Source organism: Marmota marmota, unplaced genomic scaffold, assembly GCF_001458135.2.
Source record: "Marmota marmota marmota unplaced genomic scaffold, marMar, whole genome shotgun sequence".
Taxonomy (NCBI): Eukaryota; Metazoa; Chordata; class Mammalia; order Rodentia; family Sciuridae; genus Marmota; species Marmota marmota.
Window position 1 is genome coordinate 5,056,582 of NW_026000206.1, and position 23,228 is coordinate 5,079,809.

At 46.4% G+C, this 23,228-nt stretch overlaps 3 long non-coding RNA genes across 3 annotated transcripts in view; 2 read left to right on the top strand and 1 right to left on the bottom strand.

Annotated features, from left to right (window-relative positions):
• The first annotated feature begins 583 nt into the window (after window positions 1-583).
• LOC107152953 lies at window positions 584-1,803 on the top strand. Its single transcript, XR_001504843.2, has 2 exons — window positions 584-758; window positions 1,432-1,803. It is a non-coding gene; the product is annotated as an uncharacterized LOC107152953 (long non-coding RNA).
• Window positions 1,804-8,073: 6,270 nt separating this feature from the next.
• On the bottom strand, window positions 8,074-9,308 carry LOC125612728. Its single transcript, XR_007343199.1, has 2 exons — window positions 8,938-9,308; window positions 8,074-8,405 (listed from the first exon to the last, which is right to left on the bottom strand). It is a non-coding gene; the product is annotated as an uncharacterized LOC125612728 (long non-coding RNA).
• A 5,809-nt stretch (window positions 9,309-15,117) lies between these two features.
• The window catches only part of LOC107152838, a 14,338-nt gene continuing 6,227 nt past the window's right edge, over window positions 15,118-23,228 (top strand). Inside the window, exon 1 of the long non-coding RNA XR_001504827.2 lies at window positions 15,118-15,232. This is a non-coding gene — a long non-coding RNA (uncharacterized LOC107152838). The remainder of the gene's footprint in view (window positions 15,233-23,228) is intronic.

Sequence of the window (23,228 nt, forward strand, 5' to 3'; positions counted from 1 at the left end):
CACCCTCACACATCAGTGTTCATGTTTCTGGGGCCTTCAGGTTGGGGCCAGAATGACACCACCTGCTTTCCTTCACCTCCAGCTTGCAGACAGCAGTCATGGGACAGCTCAGTCTCCACCATCATGGGAGCCCTTCTTGATGGTGAATCCCATTCTGTGCACCTCTGTGTACCCCACTGGTTCCGCTCCTCAGCAGAACCCTGTCTTACACTAAGTCAGGAACATTGCATCAATAACGTCATCTATTAATTATTGGGCTACAAGAAAAGGAAGGACCCATGAAAATTTGTGCCTGTGGCCAGGTGTGGTAATACATGCCTGTGATCCCAGCAACTCAGGAGGCTGAGTTAGGAGGCCACAAGTTTGAGGCCAGCCTGAAAGAGACCTTGTCTGAAAATTTAAAACTAAAGAAAGAAAGAAAGAAAGAAAGAAAGAAAAAGAAAAAAAGAAAGAACGAACGAACTGGGGTACAACTCAGTGGTTATTCCTGGGTTTGACACCCAGTACTGAAGAAACCAAACAAAAACCCTGTGGCTGTGATGATGGTGTATCCACTAGGGGGTGAACTAATGTCGCGTACAGCAGGGAGGTGTTGGCCACCTGGACCTGTGCCTGGAGGAAGTAATGGACGGAGGACACCGCCCAGCTCCAGTGTGCCTAGCACTGCCGGGCCTGGGCAAGGGGCTCAGAACCCAACTGCCACCCTCGGCCCCTGCTCTGCTGCAGCTGTGACACTCCCTTCCGCATGTGTCAGCAAGGTGACTTGCCTGTTTACTGCTGGCTTCTTGCTAGTGTGAGCCCTGTGAGAGGCAGGACCCCATGCACGGGCTCTCCGGCCCCTACAAGGCGGGGCATGTAGCAGGACCTGAATGGCTGAGGAGTGAATGAACCCCAGTGGCCATGGACACAGGTCCACAGACGTCCTGCAGACTCATTCCCTGGGAAGCCTCGCTGCACCTGGCTCCAGGTGATTTGCATGTGGACTGTTAGGACCTAGGGGGCTGGAGCATTGCTGAGGACTAGGAGCACCTCCCTGCTCCTCCTCTGTGGGGCTGGCGTCCTCTCCCTCAGCGCTCTTCTTCTCTGCCCCTGCTAAGCATTATTTCTTCTATTATGGAAAATTGGCAGGACTTCATTTCCGCCATGGCACAGGGCTGTGATCTGGTTTGAACCTGTTTGTTCATGGGGACACACTGATCTGGGGGTCCCCTCCACATGGATTCTTGGTGGGGAGCACAGCCTAGGAACTGACAGGAGACTGAGGCACTGAGGCTGAACCCTGCCCGAGGGCTTCAACCTGTTTCCACCTTGTGCTGGGCCCTCTTCCTCCCAGGAGGACACGCTGGGCTGGAGTGGCATTGTTCTTTTCTTCTCCAGGGTGACAAGAATGATTACTTACAGCCCCTCTGCCTTCCTCTGCTCCTGCCCCAGGATGCCCCGGGACTCCTGTCACCAGCTGCTTCCTGGCTTCAATGTCGACTTTGACGTGTGGCCCTTCTTGCAGGGATGCCGAGCAAGCCGGTCACCTTCATTGGACAACTGGAGCCTTCTATACTTGAGATCCCAGGGGAAGATGTGTGGTCAGGAAGCAGGGATGGCATCAGGTGGGACGGCTCAAGTCCAGCGTGGGGCAGAGGCAGCTGCTGAGCAGACCTGGGTCAGAGCCCAGGGCGGCTGGGTGCCCAGCCGGGAATGTGCCCCTTAACATGCATCTGTCAATATGTCAAAAACTGTTCTCCTGGGGCCTCAGTTTGTTTCTCAATGTAGCAAACATTGTGTTCTCCTTAACCAGATTCACATTCACACTTTGTTTTATTTGCTTTTTTTTTTTTTTTGTACAGGATTTTGAACCCAGGGGTGCTTAACCACTGAGCCACATCCCCAACCTGTTTTATATTTTATTTAGAGACAGGGTCTCACTAAGTTGCTGAGGCTGGCTTTGAACTTGGGATCCTCCTGCCTCAACCTTTCAAGCCTCTGGGATTTCAGGGCAATCACTCAGTGCACCACTGTGTTTGGCTTTATGCTTTTTTGTAAGTACAAAATTGATGTCCTCAGGTCACCCCCACCCAAGCCCAGCCTTCCTACTTCCCGCCAGGCACCCACTGCCATTTCCTTGGTGTCGTTTTTCTCACACACGGGTAGCAACACACATCCACGGGCAATGTGTGTTGCTTCACTAAGAACTTCAGAAATGACACTGTAGTGTTACTTGTCTCTCAGCTTTGATTTGTTTTAGCTCAATGGTGCTGACATACGTATGCACGTGTGTGTACATGTGTATGTGTCTACATGTGTGTAGATGCCTGTGTCATATTTACATTTCTCTCCATTTGCTTCTGCATCATATTCTATCACGTGAATAGGTAACAATTCATTTTTCTATTTTCTGAGTGACGGGTCTTGTGCTGATGGGGTTTGTGTGCTGATGACAATGAGCATCACTTTGTGAGAACAGGCGAATGCTCTGAGTGGAGGGTGGCCATAGGCCCTTCTCAGGACCTACCACACCCCAGCCCCCAGGGTGCCGGTGGGGCAGGACCCACTCTGCCCAGTGTCTTCTCCAGGTCCACTGATGGTGGCCATCTGGCTGCCCCTGGAAAGAAGGGCTGTGACTCCATGGGTAGACCTGCACTGGGGGCTCTAAGACGGGAAGGAAGGTGGGGGTCATATGGCTCAGTCTCCCTCCCAAGTTTCCTCTGTGTGCTGCCTGTCACAGAGGGCCACCTCTAGGAATGGGGGCTCCCTGTCCCCCAAGGCAACTCGATCTTACATGGGCCAACAATCTGTACCCTGGCAAGTTGCCCTTAGGTGCAGTGCTACCTGCTGGGGACACAGGGAGCTGTCCTCCTGCCTTGGCAAACAGCCCTTCCCTATGTAAGGTGGCCTCGGAGCACCGCCCTCCTCCTGTCTCCCCTCTTTTCGTGAAACAGCCGTTTAGAAGAAATGCAGCCTTCCTGGAAGGGGACTCTCCCGTCCCCCTTGTGCTCCTGTTTCCGGTACTAGATGGCAAATTCCTGTGAGGGGTGAGCTCCAGCTGAAATGTCTGGGACAGCGGTGACATAGCATGACTTCATGGAAGCTTCCCCTTAAGCACGGGCCACTTTGTGCTGAGGGCCTGCTGGTTTTTCTGCCCCTTTAGGGGACACAGGGAGCTGTCCTCTGGCCCACTTCCCATGGAAGGTGCCCGGGGTGCCCAGGCAGCCATTTCTAGGGTGGTGCTGCCACCAGCTGCAGCTCCAGAAGTGGCTGGAACCTCCACCCTCCCATTGCCCCCACCTCCCCTGGCCTCCAGCCTGACTCTAGGTGGAAACAACGGAGGGTCTCTCCGCCCTGGGTGGATTGCCATTTAAATGCAGTGTCCAGCTCTGCTTTCCAGTTTGTTGGCCTTTAGACTGGAACTAAAAGATTCTAGGGTCAAGGCTGTTGGTCTCTTAAAAGGGGCAGATACAAACCTGAGAGCTGCTGGCAGTCTGAGGTTCCCTGAGAGGCAGAGAACACCCAGCAGAGAGTGGGGGAGGGAGCGTGTGAGCAGGAGGAGAGTTCCAGAAACCTGGAATCCGGGGCAGGGGAGAGTCCTGAGGGGCTGGTTTTAGGGACGAGCTCCTGGTTCCCCACCACCCCTGGGGCTGGCCGCATCCTGCCTCAGGGATCATGAGACACCCTTTTTGCCTGAGCGGTTCCTGTTAAGTTTCTATTTCTTGCAACCATGAGAGAGTCTTGATTCATACAAACCAGGATCCTCGCCAACTCTAATGCTAAAAATAGCCATCTGACCGGTGCCAGAGTTACATCTGCTCCCTCGAGCCCCCCCATCCCCTTGGCCTCTATTCTGGTGTCCTTAAATGCCCATTTTTGTTATTGTTTATCCGAAGCCACTTCTGCTGACGTGGAGGGCAGTCGGACAGTAGAATCAATGAAATGCAGGAGCCAAGGGGAACCTCAATCAGAAGTCCCAAAAGGGCCAAGTCACCATCCTGTTAAAAGAACCAATCTGGATGTGGTTAGGTGCCCCATTCCTCCCCTTCTTCTGTCCCAGAGAGAAGGAGATTTGCTCTCATATGGGAGACATGTGTGCTTGTAATCCATCTTGCAGATCATGCAACCAGAACCATCTAGCTCCAGCCTTCAGGAAATGCACCGGCCATGGTTCACATCCAGTTGCTAGAAAAATCACATCACCTGAGCAGGAAATCTACTCCATTCCTCTCCCTGCCCCACCTCCAGCTGCCTGGTGCACCCAAGGTCAAGGTACTGGCAGATGCAGTGTCTGGTGAGGGCCCCTTTCCTGATTCATAGAGGACCCTCATTTCTCTCTGTCCTTAGGTGGACATGAGATCTCTTTCAGTTCCCTTCAAGAAAGCTAAGGCTCCCAGAGCCCTTATGACCTAATCTGACTTAATCAGCTCCCCAAACTCCAACTCCAAATACCATCATGCTGAGGATCAGCCTCAGCACATGAACCGGCTGTGTGCATGCGGGAGGCAGTCACCAGGCCGCATAGTCAGGTCAGCTGTCCACCACTGGGCTCTAACCAACAGTCTGTCAGGCTTATTTTTCTCACAAAACCAACCCAAAGTTTCAAAGGAAACCCAGCTTGGCGCTAAGTTGCTACAGAAGAGGCTTCATGGAAGCTTCACCAGAGGCCATGCAGACCCAGACCAGAGGAACACTTTCCTCTGCCACCAAGAAAACATGCCTACATTTTGTATTTCTTGAGGTTTTGGCACAAAGAAAAGTGAGAAGTAATTAGCTAGTGACGGAAAGAAAAAGATGGTAACATAAAACAAAATTCAAACAAATTTAATAAGCTTTTATAAATGAAACTAGACATAGAGATCCTTTGATTTTTTTATATTTATTTTTTAGTTGTAGGTGGACACAATATCTTTATTTTATTTTTATGTGGAGCTGAGGATGGAACCCAGTGCCTCTCATGCATGCTGGGCGAGCGCTCTACCTCTGAGCCCCAGCCCCAGTCCTCCTCCGGTGTTTAAGTGAACAGCAGCCATGACAAAACTCTCTTCAAACTCAATTTAACTTCAAATGATGGAGAACAGGGAAAGGGGGAGGCAGCCCGAGCACCGGGGAAGTGAGAGGGAGAGTTGGTGAGAGGCTGGGGGAACTCGATGAAGACCGTCGAGGTCAGGAGGCCAGCAGTTCTGCGGTTTAAGAAAGTGCTCGGTGAACCACTCTAACTACCCTGGCCTCTGTGAGTTACGATCTCTTAACCTGACTTTGAACTGATAAGTAAATAAATTACTATTTTCCCAAAGGCTAAAAGGACATTATCATTTTACCTTAGCCTTCAACTGGGGAAAGGAAATCAGGAGGCTAGAGCCAGAAAGATTAGGATTACTGTTCCCGTCATCAGGGTATGGGCGGCCCGGGCACCACTGATGGGCAGCTTGCCAGAAGTCCCTAGACAGGCCAGCTGCATCCCTTCAATGTGCAGTTCTCAGCGCTCACCTTATCCCAGTTAGTGGAGCGCGTATTAGGATTCTTACATCCCCTTGATTCTGATGTTGCCCAAGATCTGAGAACAGGATGACTTTTCTCTTGATTGGACAAAAGTTCTTTCAAAATTAAAAATCTTAGCATTTTCTTTTTTCTTTTGGTACTGGGGATTGAACCCAGGGGCACTTTGCCACTGAGTGCATCCAAGACCTTTTTATTTTTTATTATGAGAAAGGGTCTTACAAAGTTGCTGCTGCTGGCCTTGAACTTGTGATTCTTCTGCCTCAGCTTCCAAGGTTACTGGGATTACAGGAGTGCACCACTACGCTTGGCCAATCTTAGCAATTTTATGAGCTTCAGTAATTAAGCATGAAATTTGGGGGCTTAGAATACACTGACTGATCTTTTTTCTTTATTTGTTCTAATTAGTTAGACATGATAATAGAACACATTTTGACATATCCTACGTAAATGGAGTACAACTTCTCATTCTTTTGGTTGTACGTGATTTAGAATCACACCAGTCTTGTAACCATATATGCACATAGGGTAACAATGTCGTATTCATTCTGCTATCTTTCCTACCCTCATACCCCTCCCCTCCCTTCACACTCCTCTGTCCAATCCAAAGTACCTCTGTTCTTCCCTACCCCCTCACCGTTATTGTGAATTAGCATCCGCATATCAGAGAAAACATTCGGCCTTTGGTTCTTTGAGATTGGCTTATTTCACTTAGCATGATATTATCCAGCTCCCTCCATTTACCAGCAAATACCATAATTTCATTCTCTTTAAGACTAATATTCCACTGTGTATATATGAGACCTTTTCTTTATTCCATTCATCTGTGGAAGGGCACTAGGTTGGTTCCATCATTTAGCTATTATGAGTTGAGCTGCTACAAACATTCCTATAAACAGTGTGTCACAGTAGGATGCTCATTTTAAGTTCTTTAGGTATAAACCGAGGAGTGGGATAGCTGGGTTAAATGGTGGTTCCATTACAAGTTTTCTGAGGAATCTCCATACTGCTTTCCATAACGGTTGCACCAATTTGCAGTCCCACCCTGGCTGATTTTAAGGTTAATTTTCCTGGTTAATTTCCACAGAGTACAGAACAGTGTGGATAAAAGATATCTCATAATTGTCCTCAATTACCAGGAGTAAAAGCAGTAGGCATTTTTATGGCATCTCCAGCACATATCAATTTCGGTAAATTAAGGTTTATGGCCCCTCCTATTCAACACTTCACTTCAGATAACACACAGTACCTGGACTAGATAACGTGGCTCTTGGTAGCCAAATGCTGGAAAAAAAAACAGGGTTGGTGGACTTTTGCCTAGAAAACTTTTGGGAATCAGAGTTATTCATAATAATAAAGCCGCTTTGGATCGAGGCGTGTCCCTACAATCCCAGCGCCTGATAACCCAAATGCCAGCAATTTGGCTGTTGTATAATGTAATGAAGCCATGAAAACTAATCTTTCTGGCAGATTATTTTGTACTGCACATTACTGGCATTTTCTAAGCTGTGAAGAAATCCTATAAATGATTAACTGCAGTGCAAAGATGGGCACTAGATAATGTCCCTGCATGGGTTGACAAGAGGCTGGTACGATTTTTCAAGCTCACTGTTAATGCAAAGGACATAAGATGAATGGCCAGTGCTAGAGAACACAGGGGAGGCCGGACACCGAGAACACCAGGCCTGAGCTCATTCGCACTCATTCAAGACTTCTGAAAACTGACATTGAAAAGGAGGGTCAGGGGCTGGGGTTGTGGCTCAGTGGTAGAGCTCTTGCCCAGCATGCATGAAGCCCTGGGTTCGTCCAGCATGCATGAGGCACTGGGTTCGATCCTCGGCACCACAAAAAATAAAAGGTTACTGTGTCCACCTACAACTAAAAAAAAAAAAAAAAAAAAAGAAGAAGGTCCTTGCCTGCAAACTTTTGTCCCTTCCAGATCACACAATGCATATGTCCCAATCTCCAACCTAGAATCAAAACGTGCTTTTGTATCAGTATGTTGAACATGCTTCTTGGAATAGAAGTAGATAAAAGTGGTAAACTAGGGACTGCATTCTCCTTACTGCAAGGTTCTCCACAGGAGGCTATGGGAAGTAGAAAGGGGTGTGGAAGCAACGTTATTAGCTGGCTATTAGCTGTGTGACACTGTGTTATTTTCCCAACTCTATTTCATCTGTAAAATAGCAAAGAAAACCTGCCTCAGGGAAGCTTGTGGGGTCACTGTCTCTAACAAGCCTTGTCTGACGAGGGTCCTCATTAACTGGCCTTTGTCATTCTCATTTTTCAATCTGACCCTTTAGAGACACTTAGAGCAATGTTTGGCACCTCATGTTAGGGCTGTATCAGTTACAGCAATCCATCCTTACTTCTTTCCACAGAGGAAGACAAAGTGCTTTGTCCACCTTTGTGGCCGCTGCCCCTCCCCTTGCCTGGGGCCCTTGGCCCTGAGGTAGGTGCAGTGTGGATTACCTGAGGTTGAGTTGAGGTGAATCATAACTTTGGCAAAGCAATTTTGAGGCAGGGAACCTGAGTTCTCACCTTTGAAAAGACCTCAATGAAGTGGCCAGACCTAAAAAGAGTCAACAGAAACTATTATGTCCATCTGTTTACTTATAATTAAGATGCACAATGGTTCTCACCAGGCGGCAGAGCTCAAGGCACAGAGAGACCTTGGGAACTTGTTTGGATTTCCTTTTCCTCTTTCTTCTTCTTTTTTTTTAAGTCAGATTTTGCCAGAGACACCCCTTTGGTAGCAGTCCTTGGACTTGACTTGAACAGCAAAGTGGGTAGTTGGAGGTTCTTTGAACAGAGTTGTTTGGTTCCCAGGAGAGATGGCAGGTCCTCCAGGACTTTGGAAGAGCAAATAGGGTACTGGTCACACAGGTGGCCCTGATATCGATTAGTCCTTGGATTGAATCCATGATCTGAAGTATTATCGGGATGATAGAAAGGTTACTTCACTTCCCCAAACTTCAATTTCCTCATCTGCAAAGTGGGTGTGATAATGCTGATACTTGTCCTCTAACTGTGGGGGGCTGTAGCTGAGGTGCTTGGCTTCTTGCATGGAGCCGTAAAAGCTAACTGTGCTCACTGTCCCCTGGTTCCTCCAGGAGGGGTTGGATGCCATCCTTTGGATGACCATGGCCTCAGGACATGGAGTCACTGCTCTGTGTCCTACACTAGGACCTCTGCTCATAATGGCCAGTTAGATGGGAACATTAACCTCTAAAACCCAGACTCTTCTTAGGACAGGATAAAAAGCAGGAGCTCTGTACCTGGGAAATGCACACATACTCCCTCCATTTTAAGGGTTTATGAAGCCCCGAAGCCCAGGCGTCTGTGGGACTAGGTTCTGAAACACCCCGACCGGGAGATTCATAGTGAAGGAGTAACGGGGCTCTGGGGTGCGGGTGCTTGAAGATCTGCAGGAAGCAGAGTCTCACGAGCAGTTCCCACCTCGCCCGCCTTTGCTCTCTGGAAGCCAGCTTCTTCCTGGAGCCCCAGTTCTGCAGGTCCCAGTCTAGGTCCTCATGGAGGGCACACCTCTCAGCTGTCTCCCCAGCCTTCCAGTGGAAGGTCTGAAGGCTCGCGAAACAGCACCCACGCTGACGAGAATTGCCTGGTGGCTCTTAAGTGCGAAGTACCTCTGTGGTCAAGTTCAGGCAAGCCAGCCCAGTGAACCCGGAAGGGGAAGGAGGAGTCAGATCCTGAAGAGCTGGCACTGTTCCTTTCTCGTGGTCATCAGATGGGTCTGAATTAGTTGCTCGAGTGGTGAAAACAAGAGAGGATAAAGGGAAGGAGCGCCGGCTCAGCCCCTCCTACCTACGTGCTCACTTGTCCACCTGTTTCTTCACGAGTCCAGAAGCCCAGGAGGGCAAGGTCCTGTGTTCTTTGTTCATCTCACAGGGTCTGGCACGTAGTAGGGCACAATACGTATTTATGGAATAAAGGATAATCCCTGATTCTCAAACTGCTGTTCCAAGGGAGAGACTCTGTCACCAACTGTGCTTCCAAGTGTTGGAAGGACCTAATGTCCATGTATGATTTTGACCTCTGTAATTGCTGTAGGTAAATTTATTGAGAGAAAAAAAACAACCACACACATAGGTTCATAAAGGGACTGAGCCATCTAACCTATCTTCCCCGAGTCTATAAATTCTAACAAGGCTAACAGAGCTAATGCTAATAAAAATGTCTCCTTCATGATTATTATAACAACTATGTTTTAATAGAATTTGCTGAACCCATTATTTATTTGTTGTTCTTTTCTAGATTAGGAACACAACATCCACCTACAAAAATCAGTAGCATTTCTATACACGAAAGAATCCAATTTACAATAGTTTCCAAAAAGTGAAATACTTAGGAATATATTTAACCAAGGAAGTGAAAGACCTGAACACCAAAAGCTACAAAATATTGATGAAAGAAATTGAATAAAACACAAATAAGTGGAAAGATATCCTGAGTTCAAGAATTAGAAGAATTACTATTAAAATGTCCATATACCCAAAGTTATCTACAGATTCAGTACAATCCATAACAAAATTCCAGTGACATTTTATGCATAAATAGAAAATGCAATCCTAAAATTCATATACACCCACAAAAGACCCCAAAGAGCCCAGCAATCTTGAGCAGAAAGAACAAACTGGAGGCATCAGACTAGCTGGCTTTAAAACAAGCTACACAGCTCTAATAATCAGAATAGCATGGCATCGGCTAACAGACCCATTGACCATGGAACAGGATAGAGCCCAGAAATGAATCCATCCATTCATGACAAATTGATTTTCCACAGAGGTACCAATAATACAGTGGGAAAAGGACAGTCTCTTCAACAAATGGTGGGGGGGACAACTGGATATTCCTATGCAAAAGAATGAATTTTGACCCTTATCTCACACCATATACAAAAATCAACTAAAAAAAAAATTAATTGAGAACTGATAAAGATGAGGCCTGAAATGGTAAAATTATTAGAAGAAAACAGGGAAGGATCAATAACATTTGTTTGGATGATGAGTTTTTTTGTATGTGAACACAAAAGCACAGGCCTCAAAAATCAAAATAGATAAATAGAACTAAAAAGCTTCTGCACAGCCAAGAAAACAATCAAGAGAATGAAAAGACAACAAAGGGAACCAGAGGAAATACTTGCAGACCATACATCTGATAAGAGTTAATATTCACAATATGCACCAACTCAAACAACAATAGCAAGAAAACAACCTGATTGAAAAATGTCCCAAAGCTGGAAAAAACCCCAGCCAACCAACCAACTACCAAACAAACAAATAAGACCTGAATAGGCATTTCTCAAAAGAAGACATACACTGGCCATCAGCTATCTGTGAAAAGACTTAACATCACTAATCATTGGTGAATGCAAATAAATTAAAACCAAAATGAGATATCACTTTATGCTTGTTAGGATGGCTACTATCAAGAAAAGGAAAGATAAATATTGGAAAAGATATGGAGAAAATGAAACCTGTTGGTGGAAATATAAATTAGCGCATTCTCATTTTGGAAAACAGTTTGGAGGCTCCTCAAAATATTAAAAATGGTCCAGCAATCCCACCACAGGATATATATCAAAATCTGTATGTCAAAGAGTTATCTGCATTCCCACGTTCATTGCATCATTATTCATAATAGCCAAAGTATGGAATCCACCTAAATGTCCATCAAGAGATGAAGGATAAAGAACATATGGTGTTAAGAGGGGACTACTACTCAGTCTTAAAGAAAGGAGGAAGTCTGTCATGTGCAGCAACATGGATGAACCCAGAGGACACTGTGGTAAGTGAAATACATCAGGCACAGAAAGACAAGTGCTGTGCAATCTCACTTATTTGTAGAATTTTTAAAAGATTGAATTTGTAGGTGCTCCCTACCTGGCAGCCCTGGCACAGCCCAGTCCAACTGCCAGTATCTTTTGCACATGGAGATCCAGTTGTCCCCACACCATTTGTTGAAGAGACTGTCCTTCCCCATTGTGTTATTGGTACTCCAAGATGGCGCCAGACGCACCAGTGAAGGAAAAGAAGCTCATGGAGTACTGATGTGGGGTTTCACCCCTGCAGGGTCGTTGACCGTTCCAGAGAGGTTGCTACTGGTGTTGCACGTTCATCAATGTGACGAGAGGAGGAATCACTGGGGTTAACATGGTGTTGATAGCCATGTACTTTTCAGCTGCGGACTTCAAGGAACTCATATGTGAGCAGCCACCCCTGAAGAGGGGCGGTGTGGGGGGCACACTCTGCACTCCTGAGCACGACTGTCCTGGCCCAGCTCCCCTCCATCAACAACTCAAACATGGCTGAATCCTTTTATATTTTTTAATATTTATTTTTTAGTTGTAGTTGGACACAATACCTTTATTTTATTTATTTATCTTTAGCTGTGGATCGAACCCAGGGCCCTGCATGTACTAGGCGAGCGCTCTACCACTGAGCCACAACTCCAGCCTCGCCCCCCCCACATCCAATCCTTTTATATCCTGAGAATTCATACCCAAAAAAAGGTGACTGGTTAAAAAAAAATTTTTAACTCATGAAAGTAGTGAGTAGAAGGGTGGTTACCAGGGCCTGGGGTTGAGAAGCTGCTGGACAATCTGTACAAAACCTCAGAGAGGGGGCTCAAGTTCAAGAGCTCTGTTATTCCACATGGTGACTATGGTTAATGACAACATAATGTGATGAAAATCGCTGAGAGTAGATGTTAAAACAGCGACAAGCCTGTGAGGTAATGCATAGGTTAACCAGCTGATTTAACCATTCCACAACGCACATGGACTTCAAAACAACACGTAGGGATGAATAGGGACAATTTTACCTGTTAAGTATTTGCTCTCTCTCTCTCTCTCTCACACACACACACACACACACACACACACTAAAGAAGCACCACTGAGACTTCTGTGAGGACAGCAGACCAGGGGGCACTAAGAGTGGAGGCCAGGAGGCCACCGAGGAGACCGTGGCTTGGCCTGGGATGCCTGCGGGAAGATGGGATCAATGGACAGGCGGGATATATTTTGGCAATGGCACCAACAGGATTCGCCCAGTGACTGTATTGGGGAGGTGAGGGACAGGGGAGCTCCTGAGTGCTCTCTGTTAAGCCAGACTGCCTCTGATCATCCTAGAGGTCACCTGACCCTGCAGGGTGCCAGGTGGTCCCCACACATGTCTCCACACTCCTCGGGACTAGTAGTCCTTGCTCTACAGTAGTCTGCTGGGGACCCTGGACATGGCAGAAGACATCTTCCTATAGCATGTGGGACATTCCAGGGACATTCATCTGTCCAGTTCTCCTGTTTGGATTCAAGACAAGGAGAATCAATTCCTTTCTTAGAATGTCCTCCAAGTCTTAGATTCATCATCTTCCTGCCTGTTTTTGCTCCAAGAAATGGGTATTCCTACTGGGGACTTCTCCATGCCGGTGTTGGTGGAGTCTGCTGCTAGCCCCCTGACTTGGTCACCCACTTTTGTCTCAGACCCCCCTTCTCCACCATTCCCTACGCACACGCACACTGATCTCTATGGTGGTGGGATTGATAATCTATTTGTACTCATTTCTATCTCCCTGGCACCTGCCCAGGTCTGAAAGGTTCAGGGGAAGCAAAAAGAACACAAAATCCAGCCATGGCATCCTTTTTATGAGCTTCCTGTTTATTGGCATTCAAAAACATGGTTGCTTTTATTACGAGTGTATTTTTACATCTATAGATAGGTTCAAATCATGCCAAAGTTCATACAGCCAACGAGGAAAGTCCCCTGGTAATCTGCATTGCCACTTTCAGGGGTAAATAGTTTTCATATCTGGCCACTCAGTGATCCAGAACCGCAGGACATATTTGCTGATATAACTGGTGGGTTGGGAGGTGATCTTGGCCATGGAGGATCCAGCGTGAGACTGTCTCCATCTCAGGGTGAGGATCCTCTTCCTCTTCCACTTGGGTCCTCTTCCATTTGCCTGAACTCTGTTGGTTAAGTCAGGACGTCTCCGCGTGGCCCTGGGCTTCAACACTCTCTGGCAACCTCAGCGCTCCTTGCAAAGCGACAGAAGGGAGATCAGGCTCTGGTCCCTGTTGAGTGGTCCAGTGAGCCTTTGTGAGCACCGTCCCCAGCCTTGGCAGCATACGGTTTATCTCAAAGGGCAAGTCGGCCAGGAGGAGGAGGAGGAGGAAGCTTGTGGAGGGGCAAGTAGATTGGATAGAGCTGGCGGAGGCCCTGAAGGTCAAGCCTAGAAGTCTGTCCTGTAAGTCATGGGCATTGAAGGCTTCTGGAAGAGGCCAAAAGTTCAAAGGTGAGTCGAAGCCGGAGGAAAATCAAGCAACAAAGTATCTATCAAGGGCCTCCAGAGCAGAGAGGAATGGCTGTGGCCGGGCTGAGCCTCCCCCACAGCTGGGCATGGCCCTGTTTGCGGTGCAGCCCCATCTCTCTCCACTCACCCGCTCCCACTCAGTGCTGCAGCTCCAACTCTCCCAGGTCTCCTGCTTGCCCTTACCGGCGCGCCCCTCACGTGCTGATCCCTCTGCCCTCCGCCTCTCCCTGCCGCCACTCCCACCCGTCGGCTTTATGACTTGATATCCTCACTCTGTGCCCCTTCCTCCAGCAAGGGGCCTCCCCTGGGCGCCCTCAGCTACCTTATCACACCAGAATGTTATTACCTGCTGTATAGTTCTCCTCCACTCCATCATCGGCTCCTCAAGGTCAGAGACCTCATTTTGTTCATTTGGAATCCCAGTACCCAGCCCAGGACCTGACATAGGGTAGACAGTCTACAAATTCTTAGAAAAGGAATGATGCAGGTTGACTATTCATTTCCCCTTCCAGGACTGGCTTGCACTAATGCCAAGTGCCTGAAAGATGTCAGCATTCTCAGGGTTGGGCCCTGGACCTCAGTGTGCTGTGAACTCTTCTCGGGAGGGTCCACACATTTGGGCACACACCTAAAAGACATTTCTACTATAGTAAGAGATGTGTTATGGTGATACTGATCCCAGGCTCATTGAACCACGCAGGACCTTTGGAGTGAGTTGGCTTTTTCCATGATCCTTCTTCAGAGGAAGGTTACAAGACACTTGTAGAATTGAGTCAGAGTCATGTGGGTGTGAAGGCCAAACGAACACACGGCCATGACCTCTCCTGTTCAGAAATTCAGCGGTAAGTAGCAGTCAAGGGAAATCACCCTAATGTGATGCTTTTATAGGTAGCATGAAAATACTATCATAAAATCTTTAGTGTTGTATTTAGTTTCCCCCCTGAAGAAGTACCTGCAGAATTGTAGATGGGAACCATTTCCTTAGAAAGAGTGGCCAGGTCACAAGTGCTGGGGCAGAGATCATGGGAGACGTTGGTGACAGTTTTGGTCCCTAAGCCTGCTGCCATTTTTCAAACTGAGGACATAATGAAAAGTCAAAGACTGCTTTCTTTGTGTTCTTACAGAACTGTCACCTTTTGGCATGTTTTATCAATATGTGTCTTGTACTCCAGGTTACTTAATCATTTCCCCATAGCAATCTTTCTTTGTTGTTATTATGCTATTCATGGGTAAATGATTTTCAGAGTGATAAGAGAAAGGATGTTGACAATAAAATTACAGTGTGAAAGCTTCTGCCTTTTGTAATCCACCTGGATGGCACCACTGGCTGGGTTTAATCATTATTTGGTGTCCAGCTTCCTTTCGTATACTATGACTCTTCTGTGCTTTTACAATGTTGTGTCTACTTGATCCACAGCAGGTGAGCTCAAGTCCCTGATGATGGTTGTGGTTTTACTCTCTCCTTGCAATCATATTAGTGTTTGTTAAGTATGTTTCAAGATTATTTTGGTAGATAGTAGCCAACTTTGGATAGAATGTTTCTTCTATTACTATGTAGCATTCCCTTTTATCCTTGTTAATAATATTTACTCTAAATTAATATCACTATGTATGCTTTTGCTTTAGTATCTCCATGTTATACCTCTTTCCAATCTATCTGTGCCATTTTGTTTTAGATGTGACTTTTATGGACAGGACAACCCTGATTAAAAAAAAAATACAGGGGTTGGGGTTATAGCTCAGTGGTAGAGTGCTCATCTAGCATGTGTGAGGCACTGGGTTCAATCCAGTGACCACAATATTCGGAGAGACCAAGAGAAATCTTTATTGCAGCAGTGCAACAGAGGAGAAAAGAGAGAAAGAGAAGGAGAGAGAGAGAGAGAGAGAGAGAGAGCAAGAGAGAGAGAGAGAGAGGGAGAGAGCAAGAGAGAGAGAGGCCCGGCAGGAGGGAGTTTTTAATAGCCCAAATCTAATGGGGTCTCTGGGTCTGCAAGCACTCTTGTTGACACACAAGGGGGTTAAGTGTTCGGCCTTGAGCAGGGGGTTGAGTGTTCAGCCTTGAGCGGGGGCTTGGGCGTTTGGGCAAGACGGAGGGTTAGAGAAGCCAGGTCATCCTGCAGCTAACTTTGTTTGGCATGCCCTGCAGACAGCTTACTCAGCCTGTCCTGCACCTAACAGATCCAATCAAAATTCTTTCCCAATTTTTAAAAATACAAACAGAAAAAAAGAGGGCTTATAACAGACACTGTGACAGACGGCGTGAATGCTGTCACAGTCAGCAGTATTCCTCTAATCCACAGTGGAAGAGGAGGAAGAAAACAGCAAAGGCTTCCAAAAGGTCAAAGGATGAATGCCACTCGGTACTTTCGCAAAAGTGACAGGGGCAAGATTTGTGATCATTGTAATCATTGCTTTTCAAGGACTCCTGGCACTGGGAATGGTCAAGAAAGACCATGTATTTTGTGCCTCCATGGGAAGAAAGACCAAGAAAGAAACTTTGGAATGGGATTGGAGAAAAGTTTATAAAGTCAGGGGAGGTGAAATGGTCAAATAGCGTTATTCTTTGAAGTCCATGAACGTGGTCTGTTTAGAACAAGTAAGGAAACAGGAAGTGCGCTCCGTGTGTGTGTGTGTGTGTGTGTGTGTGTGTGTGTGTTGGGGTGGGGGTGGGGGTGGGGTAATTAATGAAACATGTCAACCTGAGACAGGCTGCTGCTAAAGTGTGAACTTCACAATGCAGTTGGGAAAGTTCTGGATGACAGGCAGGATTTCATATCTGCTGTCTACCAAGTCTCCTGGTTCCCCAGGTGTGGTTGTTCAGGACCACGGTGCCCACCTGCTCCGTCAGGGGACAGCTGGCCGGAGGCAGGGCAGCCTGCACCTGGTCTCCTGCTCCTGCAGGTCTCAGAGGAAGACAGAGGAGCATCACCCCATCACTCTTGCCTTGGCAGTGGGAGACAAAGGCTCATCCCTTCCTCATTTTGGGGACTGTGTAACAACTTTTATCCTCATCAATTTTGTACTTTGTTTCCCATGAAAAAGGGTGAGCAAAAGTTGTGGAACCCTATGTATCTTTCTCTTCTTTAAATAAATTTTATTGTGCATATTTGAGATTAGTGACATGACATTATGGGATCCATATAGAGAGCAAAAGGGTTCCTATGGTGAAGCAGGTGAACATCCCCAGCATCTCACAGTTACTTTTTCATGACAAGAATAGCTGAAATTAACTTATTTAGCAAAACTCCCTAATTCAACACAATGCATTAGCCTTACTCCTGTGTTGTGATTGAGCTCTAGACTTTCCTCCTATGTGTCTGCAGTTTTGTATCCTTTGACCCACATCTCCCGTTTTCTCTCCTCCCTGCTGCTGGTGGTACCCACTGTTTGACACTCATCTCTGAGTATCTGATCTCCTTTTTTTCTTTTCTATTTCACATATATGTGAAACAATGCAGTTTTTTTTTCATTCTATATCTGGCTTATCAAAAAGGAGGTAATAAATATTAGCCAGACATGGAGAAGGGGAGCTCTGTCTCACTCAGGAATGTAAGTAGGTTGGTGCAGCCATTAGGGTAAACAGAAGGTGGTTCCTAAAGAAATCAAAAATAGAACCATTATACAATCCAGCAATCCCTCTTCTGCTCTACACCCAAAGGAGAAGAAATTACCACCCCGTGAAGATATCTGCACTCTTTTGTTTATTGAAGTCTTATTCACAGTAGCCAAGATATTCAAACAACATTGGTATCCACTGGTGGGAAAATGGATAAAGGAAATGTGCTATGTGTATACACTGGAATATTATTCAATCTTTAAAAAGAGGAGATCCTAGCATTTCCACCCCACGGATGATAGACATTGTGCTAAGTGAAGTAAGTCAGACAGGGAACCTCATTTTTTAATGTCTCAAAACAAGTAAGTTTTATCGTCTGGAGTGGTTCGATATGTTAACTAGAAGACTGAAGGGTGTATCAGCTGGCTTCTCAGCGAGTCCCTTCTTGTCCAAAGATCATCAGATACTATGTACATGTTCTGTGATGGACAGTTGTGGCCAACAAGCCCTAGCCAAATGCCCTAACAGAGAGCATCTAAAGGTGCACCCTGAAGCTTTAGGTGTTATTTCACAAGCTCGTGGTGACAGGTGACTGCTATGTTCTGGACACATCCTGGAGGCAAAGAAAAACAGAGTGGGACTGGCATAGGAAGCTGTGAAGGAGTGCTGGGCGCGGGGGGGGGGGGGACACTGGCTCCAGTGCATGTCAACAGGAAAGTAATTAGGGTGAAGACAGGTGCCAGTGGAGCAGGCAGGCCTCAGGCCTGGCAGCCAGGCCAGGGCAAGGTGCCCAAGGTGCTCTGCAGTACCAGGTCTGAATTCTGAGTCGAGGCAGTCAGACAGGGATTAATGTGGAGAGAGGGTGAGGAAGGAGGCCCTGGAAGAAAGCCAGGCAAAGGGAAGAGGAAGAAATTTGCTTCTCTGGTTCTAGAGACCAGCTCCTAAAGAAAGGGAGACGGGCCAGCAGGAGGAAGACCTTTGCAGCTCGCAATAACAAGGCAGTGTGTGGGTTGAGGATGACGCGTGTGCTTGAGCAATCTGCCTTGGCAGTGGGAGCAGGAAGCTGCCCGGCTCCTCTGCAGCCCTGGCCACAATTGTTGCCACACAAAGAGAGCTAAGATAATCTGTCCCTTGTCCCAGGATTTCTGAGGTGTGCTGGGTACCTATTAACAGGCAGGCAGACAATTTGCTCAGTCTCCCTGCTGGGACACAGGACCCTGCTGATGGTCTGTTGTACAGCCATTGCAGAGGCTGAGTGACATGCTCCTTTCCCAAGGTGGCCTTGCATTGCCTCATGTCCCTCTTCCCATCACGTGTGTCCCTCATGAACTTGATGCAGAGGAGAAAAAAGAGAAACCCACAATGGGGCTGCTGCCTCCTGAGACATTCAGAGGTTGGGTAATGGAGGCGGGTGGGCTGTTGGGTCCACTTCCTTGAGTCTGGACTGAAGCTTGCTCTCTCTGAAGCTCTGTTTTCTCATCTGTAGAATCGGGGGGAAGGAGGAGAGGGACTGGACTTGCATGGTGTGAGGTACTTGCCACTTGCAGCATCCTGTGACCTAAGGGACACTTAATTCAGGTGTGGCAGTTTCCAAGTAGAAGAATGAAGATGTTTTGGAAACTTTCACGAAGGGACTGGGCCTTCCTGTGGGTTGAAGGCCGGGCGGTCCTACAGTCTGTCTTTAAGGCCAACCAATCCACCTCTTTAATTTCCATTTTCTTAGCCCAAATGAGCTTTTTTTGTGAGCAAGTTGGTGCTTCAGAGGCCAGATTCACACCCCACGTGGGAGGTGTGAACAGGGGCAGGAGGGGAGTCCTGATGGATTCCTCCAGTGACCTAACTTCCCCAGTTCCCGTGACCCCCACAGGATTTCATCCACAGTTCTAAGCACAAGGTTTCAGGAGCAGCTCTGTTGTGCAAAGAAAACCGTAACGAAGGACATTTCCAGGGATGGCTCATGACTCAGAAGTCCTTTAGGAACAAGTAGGTATCTGTAGAGGATGGGAAGCCACTCAGACTATTGTTTTGTAATTTATTTGAAGATCACATTTGTTCATTAGAAATTTGCTAGCATACTTGAAACACTTAATAAATATAATCCATCAAAACTCATATCTATTTTCTTTGCCTCTTAAAAATTTTGTCAGTAGAGGTATCTTCCCTGATCCAGAAAGAAAGCGTAGCAGGTTGTTCTTCAGACTCCTCTGGTCACTTTCTTTTTTTCTTTTTTTTAAAGAGAGAGAGAGAGAGAGAGAGAGAATTTTTTTTAATATTTATTTTTTAGTTTTCGGTGGACACAACATCCTTGTCTGTATGTGGTGCTGAGGATCAGACCCGGGCCGCACGCATGCCAGGAGAGCGCGCTACCGCTTGAGCCACATCCCCAGCCCGTCCTCTGGTCACTTTCAATCACAGAGTCTGGGGGATGGCTGTCTGGGGGCCAGCAAAGTCTTGAGCACCAAGTTCAGGGACTTGGACACGAGAGTCACCCACCATGGCAGGAGCTGGCCCAGGCAGGAGGCGAAGCAGCCGCAGTGATGGGGGCAGTGGGAGGAGCAGGATGGGATCTGTCACCATGCCCTGCAGGGAGGTCCTGGGGTGGGAGTCCACCACGACTCTGGCATGAGGCAAGAGGACCCTGAGGAGTGATGGATGCTGGTCTTCTTGAAATTGTGGAATGGGATTCTTGTGGCAGGATTAGATTGGACTTAGAAAAATTAACGACAGGGAATTTCTATCAGAATATTGTGGTGCAATTTATCTCCATTGCATGTGATAAAGACATAAATGTATTATCCTTAAGAGCATTTATTTGGAAGGGGTACTCACAACAAATGTAAAGCAAAACTTATCTTGACATCCTTTTAAGTAAAACGAAACATTTTACCCTTTAAAAAAAAACTGGACTTTTTCTTCCATTATAAAATTGAAAATGGCCTGGAAACGAATTTCTGATCACTCGTTGCAACAATTTGTTGGTGAGACCATTTTACATTGAAGCACAAAGGATAACTCATGGCTCAAATCATACCTTATTTTTCACTCACGGTGGCTGCTTTTCTTTTACTGCATTGGAATTTCTAAAGTGGTTTGTGATCAGACACTTAAAAGGTCTTGGGACAAATCTCCCCCAAAATATTGAAGATCATAACCTCACAGCTTCCCCCTGAGGCCCCCTAAGTCCCCAACTGCTCTTGAAGCCTCATTTGAGCCCTCCAGTTCATGGGACACTGGCTTCTGCAGAGCCACCCACTTGTGCTTACCCACCACCAGAACAGTGAGCACAACCTGCTCGTGATTTTATATTTACCTTTTAAATAAAACATGTACACAACTAATAATTCAAAAACAATCAGTGATTTTTCCATTTCTCAAAAAGTGGTACACAATGTAGATAAAGATTGGAATTTACAAATATCTAGGCACTGCCAGAGGCAATCTCATAAATCTTTGATTATTATTGATCTCACTTATTTGTTCCCTATAGTTATGCTTCCAGAGGTCTTTGAGGTCACCTGTGTCTTTTTTTTTTTTTTTAAGAGTTAGATGTCTTCCAGACTACACGTTGCTAATGTCACTTCTGACTCAGAGTCTTGAAGTGGCTGGGTGGTTTTCGCCGGTTATTTATTTTCTGATACCCCAGATGGATGGCTACTTCCTTCAGGCAGGGATTGTCTTCTTCTTCCTAGTAGCTGTCCAGACCCCTAGCACGGCCTGCTGAATATTGTGGAGCTCAATAAACACATGTTTATATCCATACCTCCCAGGGCAGACACTACTCTTTCTTCTTCTATCTTCTGTCTGTATAAAACTCATCTCTCATGACTCCCCTCCTCACAAACCTGCCAGAGCTTCCCATTTCCTATGAATTAAATACATACTCCTCCAGGAGCTATTTAAGATCCCTGGTTGCAGCCAAAACGTCCTGATAAAGTCCCCCTTATCCATGGGAGATCTGTTTCAAGATCCCCAGAGGACGCCTGAAATTACAGATAGTGCCAAACCCTGTATATACTCGTTTTTTCCTATTCATAAATACTATAAAGTTTAATTTATAAATTAGGCAAGTAAGAGCTTAACAATAATAAAACAGGGAATTATAACAGTATACTATAATAAAAGTTATGTGATTATGATCTCTCTCTAAATATCTTACTGTACTATTTTTAGCCTTCTTGTGATGATGTGAGATGATACAATGGCTTCCTAATGAGATGGAAGGCAGTGACCTTAAGCCACTCCATAAGGTTACTTGAACATAAGCTTCATGGCACTGGGTTGATCTGATAGCCGAGATGCTTATTATGTGACCAGTGGGCAGCTAGCTGGTGTGGATATGCTGGACAATTTAATGATTCATGTCACAAGAAGGATAAATCAGACAGTGTGCAATTTAAAATTTGTGCCACTTAAGTTTTAAGCAAAATCATGCATAGGAGGGAGAACCTCAGTATTCCCAAATGAATCTGAGGCTGCTCTGATCCGATTTCCTACTGGGTTTGTAGGTGGGCATGCTCAGAGTCTGCACCTCTCAACGCATTGCCGTGCAGTGAACTCATCTGGAAACTGTGCACAGTTTTCCACCATCAGGGCTGAGAGTGGCTCAGTGGTGGAATGCTTGCTTAGCACATATAGAAGCCCTGTGTTTGATCCCCAGCACTGAAAAAAAATTATGTAAATTTAAACAAAATCTCTAGACCCTATGTTAAACTTAACTCAGTAGAATCTGTGGGGAGTGAGGCCCAGACGTTCACATTTTAAACCAGACTCCCTGATGATGATTCCTATAACCACCAGTTGCCTCTGAGTTTGGGATTGTTAGTCTGATGCTGCATTAAGCACTGTGGAGAAATGAAGGTTTCTCTGGTTCAATTAGACAGCTTCTGTACTTGAGAAGACACCTTCTTTTCTCCCCTATTCTGGGGATAGTTCTCCTAACCTTTGGCCCACAAGGCAAAAGGGGGGAAGGAAGTAGTTCTGGGTCCAACCAGGAAGCCAGAGTAGAAAAACCTGGCTCTCTTGGCCTCAGTCTTATCTCTTCTTATCTTGTTATCTACTGGCTTTCTTTATAGCAGATACTAGAGGGGCAGAGCCCAATCAAGGAGTTGCAAGGTAACAAAGAATGAGAAACCTGGAAGGAGGAAGCAGGCGGAATGCGGAGACCTTTAGCTAGTGGGGTGGGGACAGCACTAACTTTTCAGGGCTCAGTTTCCTCCTTGGGAACAAGGAACACTGATGGGGTGAACCCTGACTTCCTGGACTGGGAAGAAGTATCCACAGACAGCTTTTCTTATGCATCTTTTGGGTTGATACTGATGTATATGGCTTTTTTCCAATTTCTAGAGCTTTGAAATTTGTAGTTCTCTTACAATTGAGACACTCTTTCATCATGTTTTCTCCTCCATTTCTGTCTCTCTGTGGTTATGACTCCATCCGGCCTCGTGTTTATTCCAAGGTGCACCATGATCAGGAATGCTTCAGAGATAAGCCTTCCCGCCCTGCTGAGGGTTTAGCTGTTCTCGCTCCTCTTGCTTTTAAAGGAGAGAGGCAGCAAATCACTGCAGGATGATTCTTTTTTTTTTTTTTTTTTTTTTAAATATTTATTTATTTTTTTAGTTCTCGGCGGACACAACATCTTTGTTTGTATGTGGTGCTGAGGATCGAACCCGGGCCGCACGCATAACAGGCGAGCACGCTACCACTTGAGCCACAGCCCCAGCCCCAGGATGATTCTTGAGAGAAAAATAATGTTAGGAGAAAAACCATCTGCCTGGGGGTTTGGGGCTTGGATGCTGCTTCAAGCATTGAGGAGGAGGAGGAGGAGGAGGAGGAGGAGGAGGAGGAGGAGGAGGAGGAGGAA